This window comes from Podarcis gaigeae (genome assembly GCF_964106915.1).
Source record: "Podarcis gaigeae genome assembly, chromosome: 4".
Classification (NCBI taxonomy): Eukaryota; Metazoa; Chordata; class Lepidosauria; order Squamata; family Lacertidae; genus Podarcis; species Podarcis gaigeae.
In genome coordinates, this window is record NC_139677.1 from 60,556,188 (window position 1) to 60,574,253 (window position 18,066).

At 41.6% G+C, this 18,066-nt stretch overlaps 1 long non-coding RNA gene across 1 annotated transcript in view; it reads right to left on the reverse strand.

Moving 5' to 3' along the window:
- The window catches only part of LOC310843839, a 237,494-nt gene that overhangs the window by 191,114 nt on the left and 28,314 nt on the right, over positions 1-18,066 (reverse strand). The window contains exon 3 of the long non-coding RNA XR_014563677.1: positions 13,900-14,191. This is a non-coding gene — a long non-coding RNA (uncharacterized lncRNA). The remainder of the gene's footprint in view (positions 1-13,899; positions 14,192-18,066) is intronic.

Below are 18,066 nucleotides of genomic sequence, written 5' to 3' on the forward strand. Positions count from 1 at the left end.
GTGCAAGGGCAAGACTGTTTACTGAAGGGCAATTCCCTATCCTGTCACACACCACTTGGTGCCCTCACCCGCATCCCAGGCCTTTCCTGAAGGCCCTGAAGAGAGGCTTATTGTGGGAAAGGGGCAGAGGGGACTGCAGTGATGAGGAGTCTGGAATCCTCCTTCTGCAAGCTACCTTGTCATCATGGAGAATTGAATACCGCCCATAATGTCTCCAAAATGCTTCAGTCCCATACGAAAATAGTCATTTTCCTACAACAGGTAATATGTAGCCTGGTTAGAAACCAGATTGTTCTAGTGTGTAAGAGTCTGAAGGCTGACCATCTCATCATGCCTAATACTATACAGTGGAACCTCAGTTGTCGAATGCTTCGGAAGCCAAACAATTCGGAACCTGAACACCGAAAACCCGGAAGTGAATGCTTCCGTTTTTGAACGCGCCTCAGAAGTTGAACGGCTTCCAAGGCGCATTTCTCCATTTTTTAAAAGGAATTTGACGACTGGTAATTGCGCCTCGGTTGTCAAACATTTCAGAAGTCAAACGGTCTTCTGGAACGGATTACGTTCGATAGCCGAGGTTCCACTGTATAAGCTTCAGGCCAAGACTTTGAGAAGTGACTCAGGAAGATCCCAGTCCTTTATCTAATATTGGGCCAAGTTCAAGGGGTTACTATTAGTATATAAAGTTTAAACAGCTTAGAGCTCTTCTTATAATCAAGTGGTATATAAATGTTGTTAAATATATAAAAAAAACACATTTGCCCTGATAAAATTGTTATAGCTATCATATGCTGAATGGTATTGCACCATACATACTTCCTTCTCCCAATAATATAGAATGATGGTGGAGGAATGAGAAAAAGGTGCAGTGACACTACTCAGCTCCTGGATGAAGGGTTAGGGTGTTGTCATTTGAAAAACAAGAAGCACTGCACAATTTCCAATCACCCTCTTTTCCAGTGCTGTAGAACAAAGAGAGGAAACTAGCACAGGGAAATTCAACAAGCACACGGAAAGATTTGGAGATTCATGAATCTATATCTTGTTTCAGATATACCTTCCATATCCACTGCATTTCTCGTGTCTCTCATTCTCTTGAATAAACTGATGACAACAGTTATTGTTGTTTTTTTGGGGGGGGGCGGAATTGAAGTAATGGCATCTTTACTCTTATACACCACCACCCATATTCCAACAATGGTATGGCTATTCAATATTAAGGTGAATATACAAGACTCAGGCCCACTAATTATAATACTATTAAAAAGCCCATATTCCCTAAGGCTTCCAACATTTTTTTAAAAAATGATGACACAGTTGTTATCATGAGTAAGTAAGAATAAATTATTATCTTGTTCTATGAAAATGAACTCATTATATAATAGACTATTTTGCCAAGGTTCAGGCAACATTTAATTGCAAAAGTAGCCATTTTGGCTCCCTCTCCTCCTCCTTTAGCTCCTCAACACAATTCAGCTCCAAATGTCTCCCACCCTCCAGCATAGATTGAGGGGAATGTGGAGAGGGGTGTTTCACAAGCAAAGGCCTATCACACAAGTGGTACACCACAACTGGACATCATCTTTAATGTTTTCATTCCCATTTACTTTGTAACTCTCATATATTCTGTATACAGTGGTACCTAGGGTTAAGTACTTAATTTGTTCTGGAGGTCCGTTCTTAACCTGAAACTGTTGTTAACCTGAAGCACCACTTTAGCTAATGGGGCCTCCTGCTGCTGCTGTGCCGCCGGAGCACGATTTCTGTTCTCATCCTGAAGCAAAGCAAATAGTACCCGAGGTACTATTTCTGGTTTAGCGGAGTCTGTAACCTGAAGCGTATGTAACCCGAGGTACCACTGTATATATGGAGTCTTTTTATGAACTGTTATGTAGTCAAACAACTAAATGATTTACATGGGTGATTTAACATATAACCTATAAACAGTAGCATAGCGTGGGGGGTGCCTGTCGCACCGGGCACAACATCTGGGGGGGCGCGCGCTCGCACTCGCAGCTCTCTGCCCCTACCTGGATTAGGGGGCGCAAATTACTCACCCCGGGTGCTGACAACCCACGCTACGCCACTGCCTATAAACAAATTGGATTTGTATGTTTTTTAAAACCATTCCTCATATACACTGATGGCTGTGACCTCCAGCAATAATTCATTAATATGGCATAAGCCACTTTAAAATAGAAAGTTAATGTAATGCATGACCTGGGACTTTATTCCTTTCACCAGGCTTAGCCCTTTAAGAGGGAGACTGCAAAATAATCGACATACTATTCGAGAGTGCCAAGAAGTGTTGCCTCCACTTGCCCTTTGATTTAGGAAAGAGACAGCAGTACGCTTGACCACCAAGAAGGATATAAAACCATACTCAGTGTGTGTGTGTGTGTGCGCGCATGTGCATGTGCATGCATGTCCGTGTGTGTTTATTTGCATGCCCACAGGTAAGAGGCAGGTCAGAATGCTTCCACAGGCATAAAAGAAAATCACATATAATTTAAGAAACCCACTTTGTGACAGATAAAAGGAGAGGATTGCTTTGCCAGCTCAACTATAATGAACGCCAGCATGGCTGCCACACTTATAATTATTAATTTATTGGAAGCTGTCAGCTACGCCTTTGCAAAACATCTCAGAAATAAAACTAGTGCACTTTCAGCATTCTAGCTGTTCACAGCAGAAAAGATATTAGCTTCCTCACAATGATATACACAAAGAGAGAAAACTAGCAAAATGAAGAAACAGGATTGCAACTGGTCATTGTTATGCCTTGGGCTTGCTTAACTACCTTTGACGTCTCCACAGCCCCACCCTTCTTTTTTTGAGAAAAATTAAAAATGTCAATTGCAATTCTACAATTCTAGCACACTGCATTTTTGTTCTGACCTTCGTATGAACTTTTAAGACAGAAAGCAGGCAGTGTCTAATCCCTGCCAAGCAGTAAATAGCATGACCATTTTGCCTCACACTCAGTCAAAAGCACAAACAACTTTTCTTCCTCAGCCTCTACAATGCCAACCATTCCCACCAAGAATTACACCCTGGATGGCTGCACCTGTCACCTTGCCCTACAGAAAAAGCTACAGAATTATTTCTGAGGGGATGCCATCTTTTAGTCACAAGGCAACATGATGTTATCATGAAAGTATTTCAGAATAACAGCTCTTTTCCAGGCTATATATACATGCTGGAATTTAAGCAAGTTAACAGCGATATTAAAAAAATAATAATTAAAACTGGTAAAATGTTTACTAGTTTTATAACTGTTTTATAATTTTAGTTGTATTCTATGGTTGTGTTTTTGTATATTATTTTGTATATTGTTTAATTTTATATGATTTGGAAACTGCTCCGTAATTCTTCTGAGATGAAGGGTGGCCTTAAAAATTGTTAAGTAGCAATGGATAGCTCAGTCAGTAAAGCATGAGACTCGTAATCTCATAGTTGTGGGTTCGAGCCCCACACTGGGCACAAAGGTTTCTGCATTGCAGGGGGTTGGACTAGATGACCCTCATGGTCCCGTCCAACTCTACAATTCTATAGGAGTAGTGATAGTAGTAACAACAACAATAGTGTGATATTTCACAGAACAAGATGTACAGAGTGAGGAAAAACTAACCAGATTCAGTCCTTGAAATATTATGTAAATTAATGTTCATGCAAAAGCTGTTTGTTTATTTAAAATTCTCTATATCCCCTTTCATTTTAATCACAACATAAATGTAATAACAAAGCAAGTAATTAAGACAGGGACTCAAATTCAAACTCAAAGCCAAATCTCTGTGAAACTCCTAGCAAAGATACAGACTGTGGAAGATTCCAAAGCCCAGTGTGTTTAGTATGCAGTATTTCCTATCCTGAAGTAGGGTTGCTGCTGCTAGGCCATAAGCTATCTGTATCTTTAACTCCTGTGATGTACCAGCAAGACTACGCTTCTCCCACCTGCTCCCCCTATGGACATCATTATTCACCTCTTTTGTGCCTGCTATAACAAGGAAAACTCCAGCTTATAGAGCAAATGTAGGGGTGTGCATGGGTCCCAAGATTCATTTTATATCTGTTCCCTGTGCATTAAAAAAAAATTCTGTGCTGCTCTGTAGTCTCTGTTTTTATCTGTGTTTTGGGTTACAAGCAACTCTATAAAACAAAGGTCTGTGGTCTCCCAGTTACTGTAATGGGGAATCCGAAAGCAGCTGTAATATCTTCCCCCTTTTGGCCAAAATGGGTGACATTTACAGGCATAGGAGCCTCTCCAGAGTGGATTAAGCCTGCAAAATTTGAGACAAATAGTTCCAGGAATTGTTTGCAGGGGAAGTAAAAGGGATTCATTTTCCTTTCATATTGGATGTATGTGCGTGTCTTCCTTACTTTCAAATAATTAAGAAGTGGCTGAGACGTACGTAGGCAGCCCTGTTCAGGGAAGTTTTTAATATGTGACATTTTAGTGTATCTTTCATCTTTGTTGGAAGCCACCCAGAGTGGCTGGGGAAACCCAGCCAGATGGGCAGGGTACAAATAATAAATTATTATTATTATTATTATTATTATTATTATTATTATTGCTTTTAATTTTAAAACTTTGCAGCTTCGCACCAGCCTTTCTTTCTGATGGTTGTCTGCGTCCTCCCATAAGCCTTTACAGGTCTCTCAATAGGTCTTAGAACAGGAGGCTATCTAGAATGCTGCCTGAGAAGTTCTGGTTTTGTTTGTTGGGGTTTTTAAAATCATAGCAATGTAGGATTTTAAAGAAACTTAATTCATTTTTTTTAATCCTCTGCTATCTGCTATTGTGCTTAAAATAAATAAATTCAGAACTCTGCAGACAACATTTTGGACAGTCTCACTTGTTGCACATTTCACAGACCTAGAGAAAAAGAGATATCTAGGTACAGACCTGAGCTATATGACACAGAAAAGCATAGAAATAGAGCAACAGGGTGACATGAGGCTTTGTGTGGGACCTGGTCTGACTTGGACGGTCTTCCGTGCTCCAGTAGTGGTTTGGTCATGCTGGCCACATGCCCCAGAAAGCTGTCTGTGGACAAACACCGGCTCCCTGACCTGAAAAGCGAGATGAGCGCTGCACCCCATAGTTGCCTTTGATTGGACTTAACCGTCCAGGGATCCTTTACCTTTACCTTACATATTATTATTATACCACCTTTATCTTCCAAGGATATCAAGGTGGTGTACATGATTCTTCTCCTCCCTATTTCATTCTCACAACGACCCTGTGAGGTAGGCTAAGTGATGGTGACTGGTCCAAGGTCACCCACTGAGCTTCATGGCTGAGTGGGTACTGGAACCCTGCGCTCCCAGGTCCTAGTCCAACACTCTAATTATGACGCCATACTGCCTGGTTTTTGTTTTTTACACAGAATCCCATCAGCTGCAGCCTGCTCCTTCTGTCACTATGCTTTTGTGGTGAAAAGTTAACTCCTTAGCAGTTCTAGCTCTTGATGGCCCAGTGCCCTCACTGGATCCATAACCACCAAGGGGACATCTGGCAAGCTCAGCTTACATCCACTCTTGTAGCTTTGGGGAAGATGTAAAGAAAAATGGCGGTGGCAGGCAGCATGAACAGGTGTTGCCACCACACCATGGCTTTCTATGCTGCTGCTGCAGCAGCAGCCTCTCTGGAGTTGTGTGGGAGCCTCCCAGACTGCACACTTAGGCACCATAATCCAGCCCTAATGGTACCAATGTATATTAATGATATTCATTAATAAATGTTATCACTCCAACTCTATTCATTATTTTCATTGCCATGATCTTACACTTTGTTGAAGGGAAACTCCCCACTGGAGTAGAAATCATATACCAAACAGATGGAAAGCTCTTTAATCTGAGTAGGCTGAAAGCAAAGAGTAAGGCTACCATAACTTCTGTCATAGAGCTTCAGTATTCTGATGACAACATAGTGTGTGCATGCTCAGAGGATGACCTCCAAACCATCCTAAATATCTTCGCAGAAGCTTATGAAAACCTTGGCCTATTGCTCAACATCCCAAAAACCAAAGTGCTGCAGCAACAAGCCCCAAACAACCCCTATGCAACACCACAAATCCAACTCAATTGTGTAACATTGGAAGGTGTTGTTCATTTCTCCAACCTGGGCAGTTATCTTTCCACAAGGGCTGACATTGATGTTGAAATCCAGCATCGCCTGAGCTTTGTGAGTGCAGCTTTCTCCTGATTGAAGTGCAGAGTGTTTGAGGACCGGGACATTCGCAGGGAAACCAAAATGCTTGTTTACAAAGCTATTGTACTACCAACCTTACTGTATGATTGTGAAGCATGGACCACTTATAAACACCATCTCCAACTTCTTGAAAGATTCCATCAATGGTGTCTCTGAAAAATTTTACACATCTATTGGGAAGACAAGCAAACTAATGCCAGTGTTCTGGAAGAAGCAAAGATCACCAGTGTTAAAGCAATGATTCTTCAACATCAACTTTGTTGGACTGGTCATGTTGTTTGGATGCCTGATTATCATCTTCCAAAGCAACTATTCCAAACTTAAAAATGGAAAGTGTGATGCTGGTGGCCAACAAAAGAGGTTTAAAGACTCTCTCAGATCAAATCTTTAAAAATGTAGTATAGACACTGACAATTGGGGAACACTGGCCTGCGAGTGCTCCAACTGGATAACAGCTTTTACCAAAGGTGTCATAGACTTTGAAGAAGCTCAAACTCAGGACGAAAGGGAGAAATATGCTAAGAAGAAGGCACGCTTGGCAAACCCTCACCAGGATCAACTCCCGCCTGGAAACCTATGTCTCCACTGTGGAAGGATGTGTAGATCCAAAATTGGCCTCCACAGTCACTTACAGACTCACTCTTAAAACCATGTTCATGAAAAACAATCTTACCCAGCTACAAGCAGTCACCAAAGAAGAAGAAGATATAATCCAGCCCTAATGGTACCAATGTATATAAATGATATTTGGCTATCAAATTTCATTTTGAACACCAGACTAGGCAAACTGGATGTAGATTGGGTTACTAATCTGTTCACAACAGATTGTCCTGATTTTAAAATGAGATCCACTTTTAATATTACTCATAAATAAGATTTTTTTTTCAGAACAACAATCTGATAATAACTGACAGCATCACAAATATAAAGAGAGTGTTTTATGGGGAAGCATAGAACTGATTGATAGGCCATGTGACTCTACATATGGAAATAAATTCTATTGCTAAACAGCAACAGATTGCCAAAGTCATGAAATTTTATTTCAAACATTAACACGGACTTAGATGCCATTGTCAATATAAATGTTAAATGTACAGCTTAACACACTGTCATTAGGATATTTATCAGTTAAACAGAACATTCCAAACTAGTCAAAATAATGTTCAATAGTGTACAAATTGTTATGAAAGTGCTTTAAATTATTTTTAAATTGACTTGCATAAAATTACTTTATAAGACAGAAACTGCAATATATTGTACACTTACAGGGAGTGTCGGACGCGGGTGGCGCTGTGGTCTAAACCACAGAGCCTAGGGCTTGCCGATCAGAAGGTTGGTAGTTCGAAACCCCATGACGGGGTGAGCTCCCGTTGTTCGGTCCCAGCTCCTGCCCACCTAACAGTTTGAAAGCACGTCAAGTGCAAGTAGATAAATAGGCACCGCTCCAGTGAGAAGGTAAATGGCGTTTCTGTGCACTGCTCTGGTTCGCCAGAAGCGGCTTAGTCATGCTGGCCACATGACCCGGAAGCTGTCTGCAGACAAACACCGGCTCCCTCAGCCTATAAAGCGAGATGAGCACGCAACCCCAGAGTCATCCACGACTGGACCTAACAGTCAGGGTTACCTTTACCTTTTTACATGGAGTGTCACTAAACACTGCAATACTCTTTTAAGTATATATTCATAATATAGTGTTAAAAGGATACAATTTTAAACATGTTTTCAAGTTCCAATGAAGCCAATGGGATTTGCAAGCCTGAAAAGAAAATAATTTCATTGCCTGCCCTGCCCCTAAGCCTGTGGGCTTTTGCATGTAATCACAAACCATGATTTAGTGCTATGGTAGTGATCCTTTTGGTTGTCTGTTCCCTCCTCCTTTCTATTATCTTTACAATTGCAACTCCAGTTAGTTACTTTCTGGTTTGATAAAATCATAGTTTGCAATCAATTGTTCACATTCTGGTGACCTCCTGCATGGACTCAGTATTGCGCTGCATGCTCGACTGCTCATGAAGACGGTCCGGAAATGCTGCTAGTGTAGAATGCAGCTGCCATGCTGGTACATGGAGCAGCGCAATGGGTACCTTAAAGAGGGCCTTCTCAAATTATCAACCATCTCAGCCCCCGAGATTAGTGCGTGATGGCCATTCACAAGTGGCAAAATGGGGACAGCTCCATTTTGATCGTTGTGATTCTACCCCCAGGTTTCAGGATGAGGTAGAGAAGGCTTAAGATTCCAGCAGAGGACAACTTCTTACCTTTTGCCTCTTTCCCTCCTGTTAGAAAAAAACAAAACCAGCTGCTGATACTGGCTTCAGTGGCACAGTAACAGAGACGTTCTGACTGCCACCGCCACCATTCTTCCTTCTCAAAGGGCTTTGGAAAGAATACTGTGGCCAATGAAGAAGACGCAACATGTTTGGCAGCCCCATGCATGTTAAACTTTAGTTGCTTTATCTTATTATTAAACGGATCAGTCTTTGCAGCCTCAATACTTTATTTCAAAAAACCATTTAAACCCCACCTTTCAGCCTTCAATAGGGCTCTAAGGGAGCTGTGGCCTATAAGCTGGCATTTGAATACCCACTAGCTGTTAGTTATACTTTCAAAAACAAAACACTCCCCTCCAAAACTGAGCAACTTAAGCAGGACCGTCTTAAGCATATGTGGTGCCGGGGTGCAAAGATCCACCCAGCGCCCCCCCCCCAGTTGCCCAGAGTTGTCAACCTTTTTTTAAGGGGGGAACCCCAAAGTTGTTATCCTTTTTTTAGGATGGGCCAGCGAGGCACGCATGGCAGAGGAGCCTGAGGCGGAGGCAGAGGCAGCAGCAGCAGAACAAGGCTGGCACCAGGTGTTGGGGGGGCAAGCAGAGCCTGAGGCAGAGGTGGAGGTAGCGGCAACTGAGTGAAACCAGGAGCCCTGTGTGAGCAGTGTGCACTGGCAGGCCTCTCGACAGCCCTCCAATCCCAGGCGTGCAGGAGGATGGAGCCAGCCAGCTGGCTCAGTGCCTCGCTTGCCCGCAGCCGAAGAGCTGTGGTTCTCCGAAGAGCTCTGCTCCACTTGGCAGCGGCTGTCAGCTCTTCCCAATCCCCAGGCTCCAAATTTCGGCCATGGACTTTCGGCCTGGCCCTGAACTTAAGATGCCTTTTGTAAACTACTGTTATTTCTGTTTCACTTAACTTTGAAGCACAGTTCACCAACCTGAAATGCCAGCTTTTTTCTGTCTTTTTCTCAAGAGTAATTATTGACCCCAGGGTCCTTTCAATCAGTGTCCAGAATCCCACAAACAGTCCAGAAAATCAGAGATATTTAACCAAGTCTTTTGGAACCGTTTTTCTATGAAAGCTTAAAAAAAGAGGCTAGCAGCTTTATAGATCTGTTTAGTACAACTATGAAATAAAGCTAGGGTTTCAGGTTCTGATTAACAAAGGGGGCCTGACTCCACATTAATAGCAATGGGTTACACCTAATACAGTTACGGAAACAAAGAGTATAAAAGAAAAGTAGATCAAATCGTACCCAAAGCGTAAAAATGCAGAGCTGGAAACGGGTATTATTTTAAAAGCATCAGGACAGATCCAGGATCATGACTTCCTTGGGCAATGGAATGGAAAGTAAAAACCAAGTGGAAAGGCTCAGAGTGATGTATTCTTCATATCGGGCAGGTTGGCAAGTCAAAAGCAATAAGGAATATCATCTGAACATGAGCAACTATGGCACCATTGATGACCTCATATTGTCCTCTGCTAACAGTAGCTTACCAGCAGACAGTGTGATGAGAGTATTGAGTTTATCTTCAGATTGCAACTATTGTGATTTGGGCTCTAACCACATGAGTCTCACATCAATGAACAGAGTGGATGAAAGTTCACGACTTGTCCCAAGGGAAAATGACACACACACACTATTTTAGAGATGCCATCTCTCTTTATACTGCCTGAATCAATAAAAATGCATATTGCCAAATGCATTGTTTGATTATTTAATATATTTTGCGCCGCTGCACAGGGCACACCTTCACAAGGCAGCTTACAAGAGAAACAAATCAAGTGACAAAATTTATAATACAATAAAATAGCCTCAGATGAAATCATATACCAGAGGCAAGCAAAAAAATGAAAAACCAGTAAAAAGCTTGGTGGAACAGAGAAGTATTTAATCTTTAGGGCAACTTAAAACCTGTGAGATAAAGGGCCAAAGAGATTTCTCAGGAGCAGGAACCTCACAAGAGTGTGGGCACCAATAAAAACTCCCTGTCCCTGGCAGCAGTCAACCTGATCAACTTTAGCGGGTGGCCCAAGTTCGGGATTCCTGAGGCAGAACTCAGGGACTGGACAGGCTCATATGGGTATAGGTAGCCCTCCATCCAAACCATTAAGCACTTCAAAAGTTTAACAACAGCACTTCAAACAGAGCCTGGAAACAAATGGATAACCAATGTAACTAATGGAAAAGTGTTATGATATGATCAATCCACCAAGTTCCTACAAGCCTTCTGGTAGAAGTTTGGATCAGTTGAACCTTCCACACTTTCTCTTCAAAGACAGTTCTACACAGACAACATTGCAGTACAGTATGGCCATGTCTTATGCACATTTAACTATATGCCGTTGGAGGTCAGCTGGTTGAAATCCTGCAGGTTAAATGAAGAGCCATTTGCACAGAGAGTGTCTTCCTGCCACGGAAAGAGTTTTGAGTTCTGTGCCTTGCTTACCAGGCTCTGGGAAGGCTTCACACCAGCTCTGGGATCTCACAGGACCCTCCCAGAGCTGGTGTGAGAGCTCCTAGAACCCAGTAAGCAAGCTGGATAGCTTAAGAGCTCCCAGTTGGCATGTTGGCTCCAGAAAGAGAGGGATAGCTGTGTCAAGCTGCAACCTGGGGTTATTCTGGCTGCATGCATTTTTAGCTTTGGCTACAATCCCCAGACATGGGACGCAGGTGGCGCTGTGGGTAAAATCTCAGTGCCTAGGACTTGCCGATCACATGGTGGCCGGTTTGAATCCCCGCGGCGGGATGCGCTCCCGTCTTTCGGTCCCAGCGCCTGCCAACCTAGCAGTTCGAAAGCACCTCCGGGTGCAAGTAGATAAATAGGGACCGCTTACCAGCGGGAAGGTAAACGGCGTTTCGTGTGCTGTGCTGGCTCGCCAAATGCAGCTTGTCACGCTGGCCACGTGACCCGGAAGTGTTTGCGGACAGCGCTGGCTCCCGGCCTATAGAGTGAGATGAGCGCACAACCCTAGAGTCTGGCAAGACTGGCCCGTACGGGCAGGGGTGCCTTTACCTTTACCTTTTTACAATCCCCAGAACCTAACCACAGCAAAAGTCACAAGTTGACTGTACCTACTTATTTTCCCACTCCTCTGGGTGAACTGGTAATCACTGAGTTTATTGCAATATTTAAGTATTTTACTAGTCTTTTAGCTTTGTTGGATTTTGATACATATCATGTGTTGTGATTTTAACTGGCCTTGAAATTCTTTTTTGAATGGAAAGGAACTAGAAATATTTTAAATAAATAAATGGTAAATTATGCCAATCCTCATCCTCTTTTTTTTTTTTTTTTGGTGATGAAATATGCTTCTAATGGATTGTAACAGAAATCTACATTTCCTTAATAGTTAAGGATCCCAGTTAAATGCAATTTGTCTTCTTCAAGTTGAGTTTTCTAATATATTCTGTCTTTTGTTCCTTGGTTTTCCTTCCTACTTCATTGTGCTGGGTATCATACTGAATACCTCGAGTTAGCCATTGGAGCTTACAAACTTCTGAAATTTACCCCCAAGATCCCAACGGACAACACAGTCATATTATCTGGAAAATCTCTCTGTCAGCAGAAAACAATTTTCACTTTAAAATATATAAATATTTGACATACGCACAGCTTAAGGATGAAATGTTAAGAGCAACCCTCAGTTTTTGTTTTCAATCCCTCCACCACCATTATCCATTCTGTTTCCTGGCTTTCATCACGTGGCACACCCAATCCACTTTTGACGAATTCCTTATCCTTTTCATATTTGCAAGTATTCATGGTTCCAAGAAAGCCTAATTTATAACATGGAGGAGGTTGCAGATTTCTGGCACATGTAGTTGTGCAGATGTTATTCCTTAAGGAAGTCTATCTTGATTGCCTGTGTGAATAATGGCTCAGAGCTGGCATAGTGCCAAGAGTTCTCTCATAGCTGAATGTATAAAACTACTCTTCTACTGAAAGAAGGCCCCCAGTAGGATAATATATTATTACGCATGATTCAAATTACAGGATCTGCAGCAGGGGAGCTAGTGGCTGAATAAGGACAAGCACACACGGAATACTGATGATGGCATGATGGAATCCATCATGCATTGAAAGAAGCATCGTTTTAGCATTTAAATCCTCTGTATTCTTTTCAAAGTGACTATACTGATGATTACACAGATGAACGTAATAAACTAATCATGCCTAATTGTGATTTTAAAAAAAAATACATCAAAGACGAGTTCCTGCAGTATTTTTATTTTTAAATAAAGCTGTGCTTCTTACTGAGCACTTGAAGCCCACGAGCTATAATTCAATAAGACAATATTAAATTCGTCTCCTATCTGATCCTGTTCCAGCGATTAGGATACTGTAGAACAAAACTTGTTTCATTCGGTTATGTGGTCTGAAATCTCTGTGTTCCACAGTATTCTGGGCTGTTTTTAAGTCACTTGCACAACAAATTACTTTACCCACAAAGAACTAAACCCACATGTTTGACACATTATTGGCTTGCCAAGCGTTTTCCTTTTATAAAGAAGCACTGTTCATGAAACAATGCATAAAAAAGGAAGGGAGGAGAAAGAAGGGAGGTATTTAGCACCATTGTTTGCTTGCAGAAAAAGTCTCATAAAGGAAAAGAGCTATTATTTGGGGGATTAATATGCAAGTGTTAAACACAAAAAAACTATAACCAGTGACGAAGTCTATATATTGCTTTGCTCAAAATAGCCTCAAGCCAGCTCTCATCTTAACTTCTTTTCACACACTCTTGTATTCAGTTATTCTGGCAAAAGGGATGCTAATCAGGTGCTTTGTGCAGGGGGCGAGAGGAGTGGGAATGAAATTTGTTCAGAAATGACCTCAATCCTTTTCATTAATAAAATCACATCTAGGCAGAAAAGTGGCAGAAAATTAAATGCAGCACGAACATAGTTCAGATGTGACATATACTTGCAAGAAAAGAGAATAGAATGTGAAGAGATTTTGCAGCATAAGAAGTCTGGAAGCATTCAGACAAATGCTTAAGTGCAGAGTGATCTTATGCTGCAGCAACCTCTTTACCCCATGTTACCTTCCCAAGTCTTGAAAGAATGTTGTAATGGAGGAAAGGTTTTTGATGCACACAATATGAAGCAATATATCCCTATTATTAGAGAAGTAAAGCTGTTTTAAAAGCTACATAAGGCCAAAAAAACCCCAACACAAGTGAAATAGTGCCCATGGTTATCAACACCTCCCTCCTCCTGAGACAGCAGAGAGTTAAAGCACACACACACACACACACCTCACAGCATCTGGGAAAATGCAGCCACCATTTTGCATAGTGATTCAAATTATGCTGGCAGAATAATTAATTGAGCGACCTAATCTCAGGGAGGGGGGGGGGAGAAAAAGGATACATTAAATAAAGTTCATTACTGCATGATGTAAATGAGTTTCTCACCAATGATGTCACTGATTGGCTGAGATGTGGAGCTGGTTTCGAACAGTGCAGCTTGGCCGGATTGGCTGCTAGCTCTTCTGGTTACTGCCTGCTTGGGCAGCGCTTGAACCAGACACTTTTCTGCCTCTCTTGTTGTCGTATGAAGCAAATCATGTTCAGCCCAGCTGTGTCTCCATAGTAGTGGCACCCTAAGAGATTCTCCCTCTTGCTTCCCACAGCTCATCTGTAAGGCGGTCGCTGCTGTGAAATACCAGCCTTTGGCACGGAGCCCAGACTACGTTGTTAGATCCGTCTATAATACAGAAAAGACATTTTTTTAAAAAGCAGTTCTTTCACCAAATTGCATCCTAAGAAGGATTAATAACCCCCGATTGCAGCTGGTTTGTATAGTTTGAAATTATGTCACTCAGAAACTTTCTAAAATACAGGAGGTGACCTATAGCAAATGAGAGTAACGTTGGCTCTCTGAGAAATAAAGGCAGGAAGAAAAAGCAAGCAAGACGCTTCTTTGTTTACCTTGATTACAAAATTCTTCATTTCACTCTAAGGACTGTGACCGATTTCTTGGCACAAACCCAACCCTTTCGATTTTTTTTTTTAAAGAAAAAAAGAGCTAAAGCGCTGGGGGTTTTTTTCCTATTTGCATCCGTGTAATTTTTCTATTTAAGACAAGGGATCTTAATTAGTATTCTGTTTAAGTATGCAAACTGAAGCGGGGCCATGATACCAAACGAAACGAAACAAAAAAAAAATCTGTATTGTAAGGAGGGGGGAAAAATCTGTACAGCTTTTACAGTTCAGCTGTCTGACTCTCTGGGAAGGAGAGGGGGGGGGGGATGCAGTGATATCAACTTTGCCAGACAATGGAGTACCTACAGGCTTTCCCCCCCAGACATGTCTTTTATAACCAGTCAGTATTATGTGCTGCAGACAGTGGCCAATCAGTAAGCTCCTTTCTACAGCAGTGACACAATAGGTGCAACTGGCCACACTGTCCTCCTAGCCCCTGACAGCAGTTCAGGTTCATTTACCGTGTGCTGGAAAATGTGTCCGCCTTTAATATTTCAATTTTTTTAAAAAGCCATCAGCAGCGGCATCCTCCTTTGTTTTAACTATAATTACATCAGCCTAATTACTGTGTATGAGCTGCAGTACCACTGTTCCAAAAAAAAAAAAAAAAAAAGGTCGCATTGACGTCACCCGATATAAATGTGCATGAACACGGCTGGTGATTTAAATAATAAAATGCATCAATTGCTTATGGTTCTCACCCCCACCCACACCACCCATCGGAGCTTCCATCCTTTAACTAAATGAATTGAGAGCACATGGGGAAAATGCAGGATCTGCTTTCAAACCTTCTTTCCTTTTCTTCCATTTATTTATTTATTTATTTATTTATTTAACCTTCCCTTCCCCATTTTTCACTGTAGCCTTCCGCTAAGAAACCGAAAAGACAAATATGCTTCAAGTCGGCAAATGCGCAGATAGATAGGGCAACGCCAAAGTACTACGCCTAACTAGATCCTGGGAAATATATCTGCATCTGCACCATCACAGACCCACAGAAGTGTGATGATCGTTAGATGCATAGGGTGGCTATATATGTACGAATCCAACGGTTTGATATTTAATAGACTCCCTTGTAGCCGTCCCGGAAACTATTCATCTGGCCAAAAGATTAAATCATCACTTTTCATGTATTAGTTCAATATAATTGGTCACGTTCGGGGCAGGTGGGGTGGGGTGGGCGAAGAGCTGTCATGCTAATTTTTGTGGTTTTATGCATGGGATTTACATATTCATGAAGAGAATAGCTGTGATGACCACCGACAGAGCAGAATGAAAAGAAAGAGCACAATTCTTCAGAATACAGATTGCTTGTACACACACACACACACACACACACAGAGAGAGAGAGAGAGAGAGAGAGAGAGAGAGAGAGAGAGAGAAACCAAGAAGGTAAATGATGTAGCATATGGCAACAAGAAGAGGAAGCTGTCTGGCTTTTATTCAAACCTCAAGATTTCTATGGTTTACGAACCTCTGAATATAGACCTAAGGTGCATTTATATTATTAATTACCTTTGTCTGATAGCAGGAGGAAAAGAATACTGCTTAGACCCGTTTGCTCCACATGTTCATTGTTATAAATTACACACGCATACAAATATGGATTGTTAGATGGCATTTTATTAGAGATGCATAAAATGCTTACAACAGAGGAACGCTTCTCCGTGTCCCGTCCCACCCCACCCTTGTTAAATTAACCATTTTTAGATCTGGTTTGTACAGGGAATTGTATATTGCAATTAAGATTTATTTATTCATACATACATACATACATACATACATGAATTCGTGCCATAGCATGGATTGTCATAAACTCAACTAAGCACTCGGGGGTGTCAGTTTGGTACTCATTTTCAAGCAAAAGTTCAAAATTCGCACTTCCTGAAATAATATGCAAACAGAAACACATCTATCCTTCAAAATTTGCATGTCTTCAATTTTTGTGGTGCAGTTCTTCAACAAAGAGTGTGTACAAAATGCATATATATGGGGAAAGTGTGCAAAATGTGCATAAAAACACATTAGTGAAAATGCATCATAAGGGAAATTACAAAAATATGCACATTTGGAGATATACACAATATAAAACGGATGAATTCCCTTGAATGTGGCAAACTTAACCCAAGTCTGGAAAAATAGGAAACTAATCAATATCAGAATGACAGTTTCCTGCATTGCTACTAAGAATCCACATTTCCTCTCTCTGCAAATCCAGGTGTTAAATCAGGGGTTAGCAACCTTTTTCAGCCATGGGCCGGTCTACTGTCCCTCAGACCATGTGGTGGGCCAGGCTGTATTTTGAGGGGGGAAATGAACGAATTCCCATGCCCCCCAAATAACTCGTGTAAAAACACCAGGCAGGCCCCACAAATAACCCAGAGATGCATTTTAAATAAAAGGACACATTCTAATCATGTAAAAACATGCTGATTCCTGGACCGTGCGCAGGCCAGATTTAGAAGGTGATTGGACCAGATCTGGCCCATGGGCCTTAGGCTGCCTACCCTTGTGTTAAATGAATAACCTGAAGTACATTTTATCTGTATTTTAAGATGCACAATTCAGTTCATATAAATATTGTTTCTTTGTTCTAAAGGCAACATATCTGGTTTTTGTATAGTTTGCAAATGAGACATGTTCCAAGGCAGCCAGTGACAAATAGTATAAGGTTTTAAAGAAGTCTTTCTGAAGGTCACCCACTTTTTTTAATCTTTCCATTTTTATATTCTTGCCATAGCATGACTGCCAACTAATTACTGATCACTGCTCCATTAGCAGTCTTACTTTAAACAAATTACAATCAAATATGAAAATAAATAATATAGATGAAATCTGGAGGAAAAGCTAACTAAGCAGTGAACTAATTTTTATTCCTTTAAAAATCAGCCTGACATACAACATGGATAGAAAAGCATGTGCAGATAACTTCCTGGGAAAGCAACTTGATATATTTAGCCCTAAATAGAATCATGTAACCAGTTGGCACTGCAGGTCTCTAGATCAACCAATGACCAAAAGCGGATACTCTTCACCCTATATGCCCCTCAGTGGCGTAGCGTGGGGGGTGCAGGGGGGGCCGGCCGCACCGGGCGCAACATCTGGGGGTTAGGGAAATCCACGGGTTAGGGGGCGCAAATCCATGGGTTAGGGGGCGCAAATTACTTGCCTTGCCCCGGGTGCTGATAACCCACGCTACGCCACTGATGCCCCTATATATTAAGCCACATTTTCCGGATTATAGTGTGCCACAAACACAGAACAGCAGGGAAGTGTGTTATCGACCTGCTGGTAGCCAATGATCTATAGTAGGGCAAGATCCAGCCCAGGTGTGGAGTGATCACTTGAAATCAGTGAGGCTTATAGAATGCCTAACTCTATCTAGCTCACGCCCATTAGATTCTATATGGTAGATAACATTGGGGGGGGGGGAATTGAATTATCTCATACATTATGTAGCATAATAAAGACTAGCAGTTATGGTTATAATTCAGTTTCCACAAGTCAGATGAGTTTTCAGGTCTTCTAATTTATACAATTAAGAGTGCTCAGATTAAAAAGGTTCATGCATCACATTAAATCATGGTTAAAAATAAA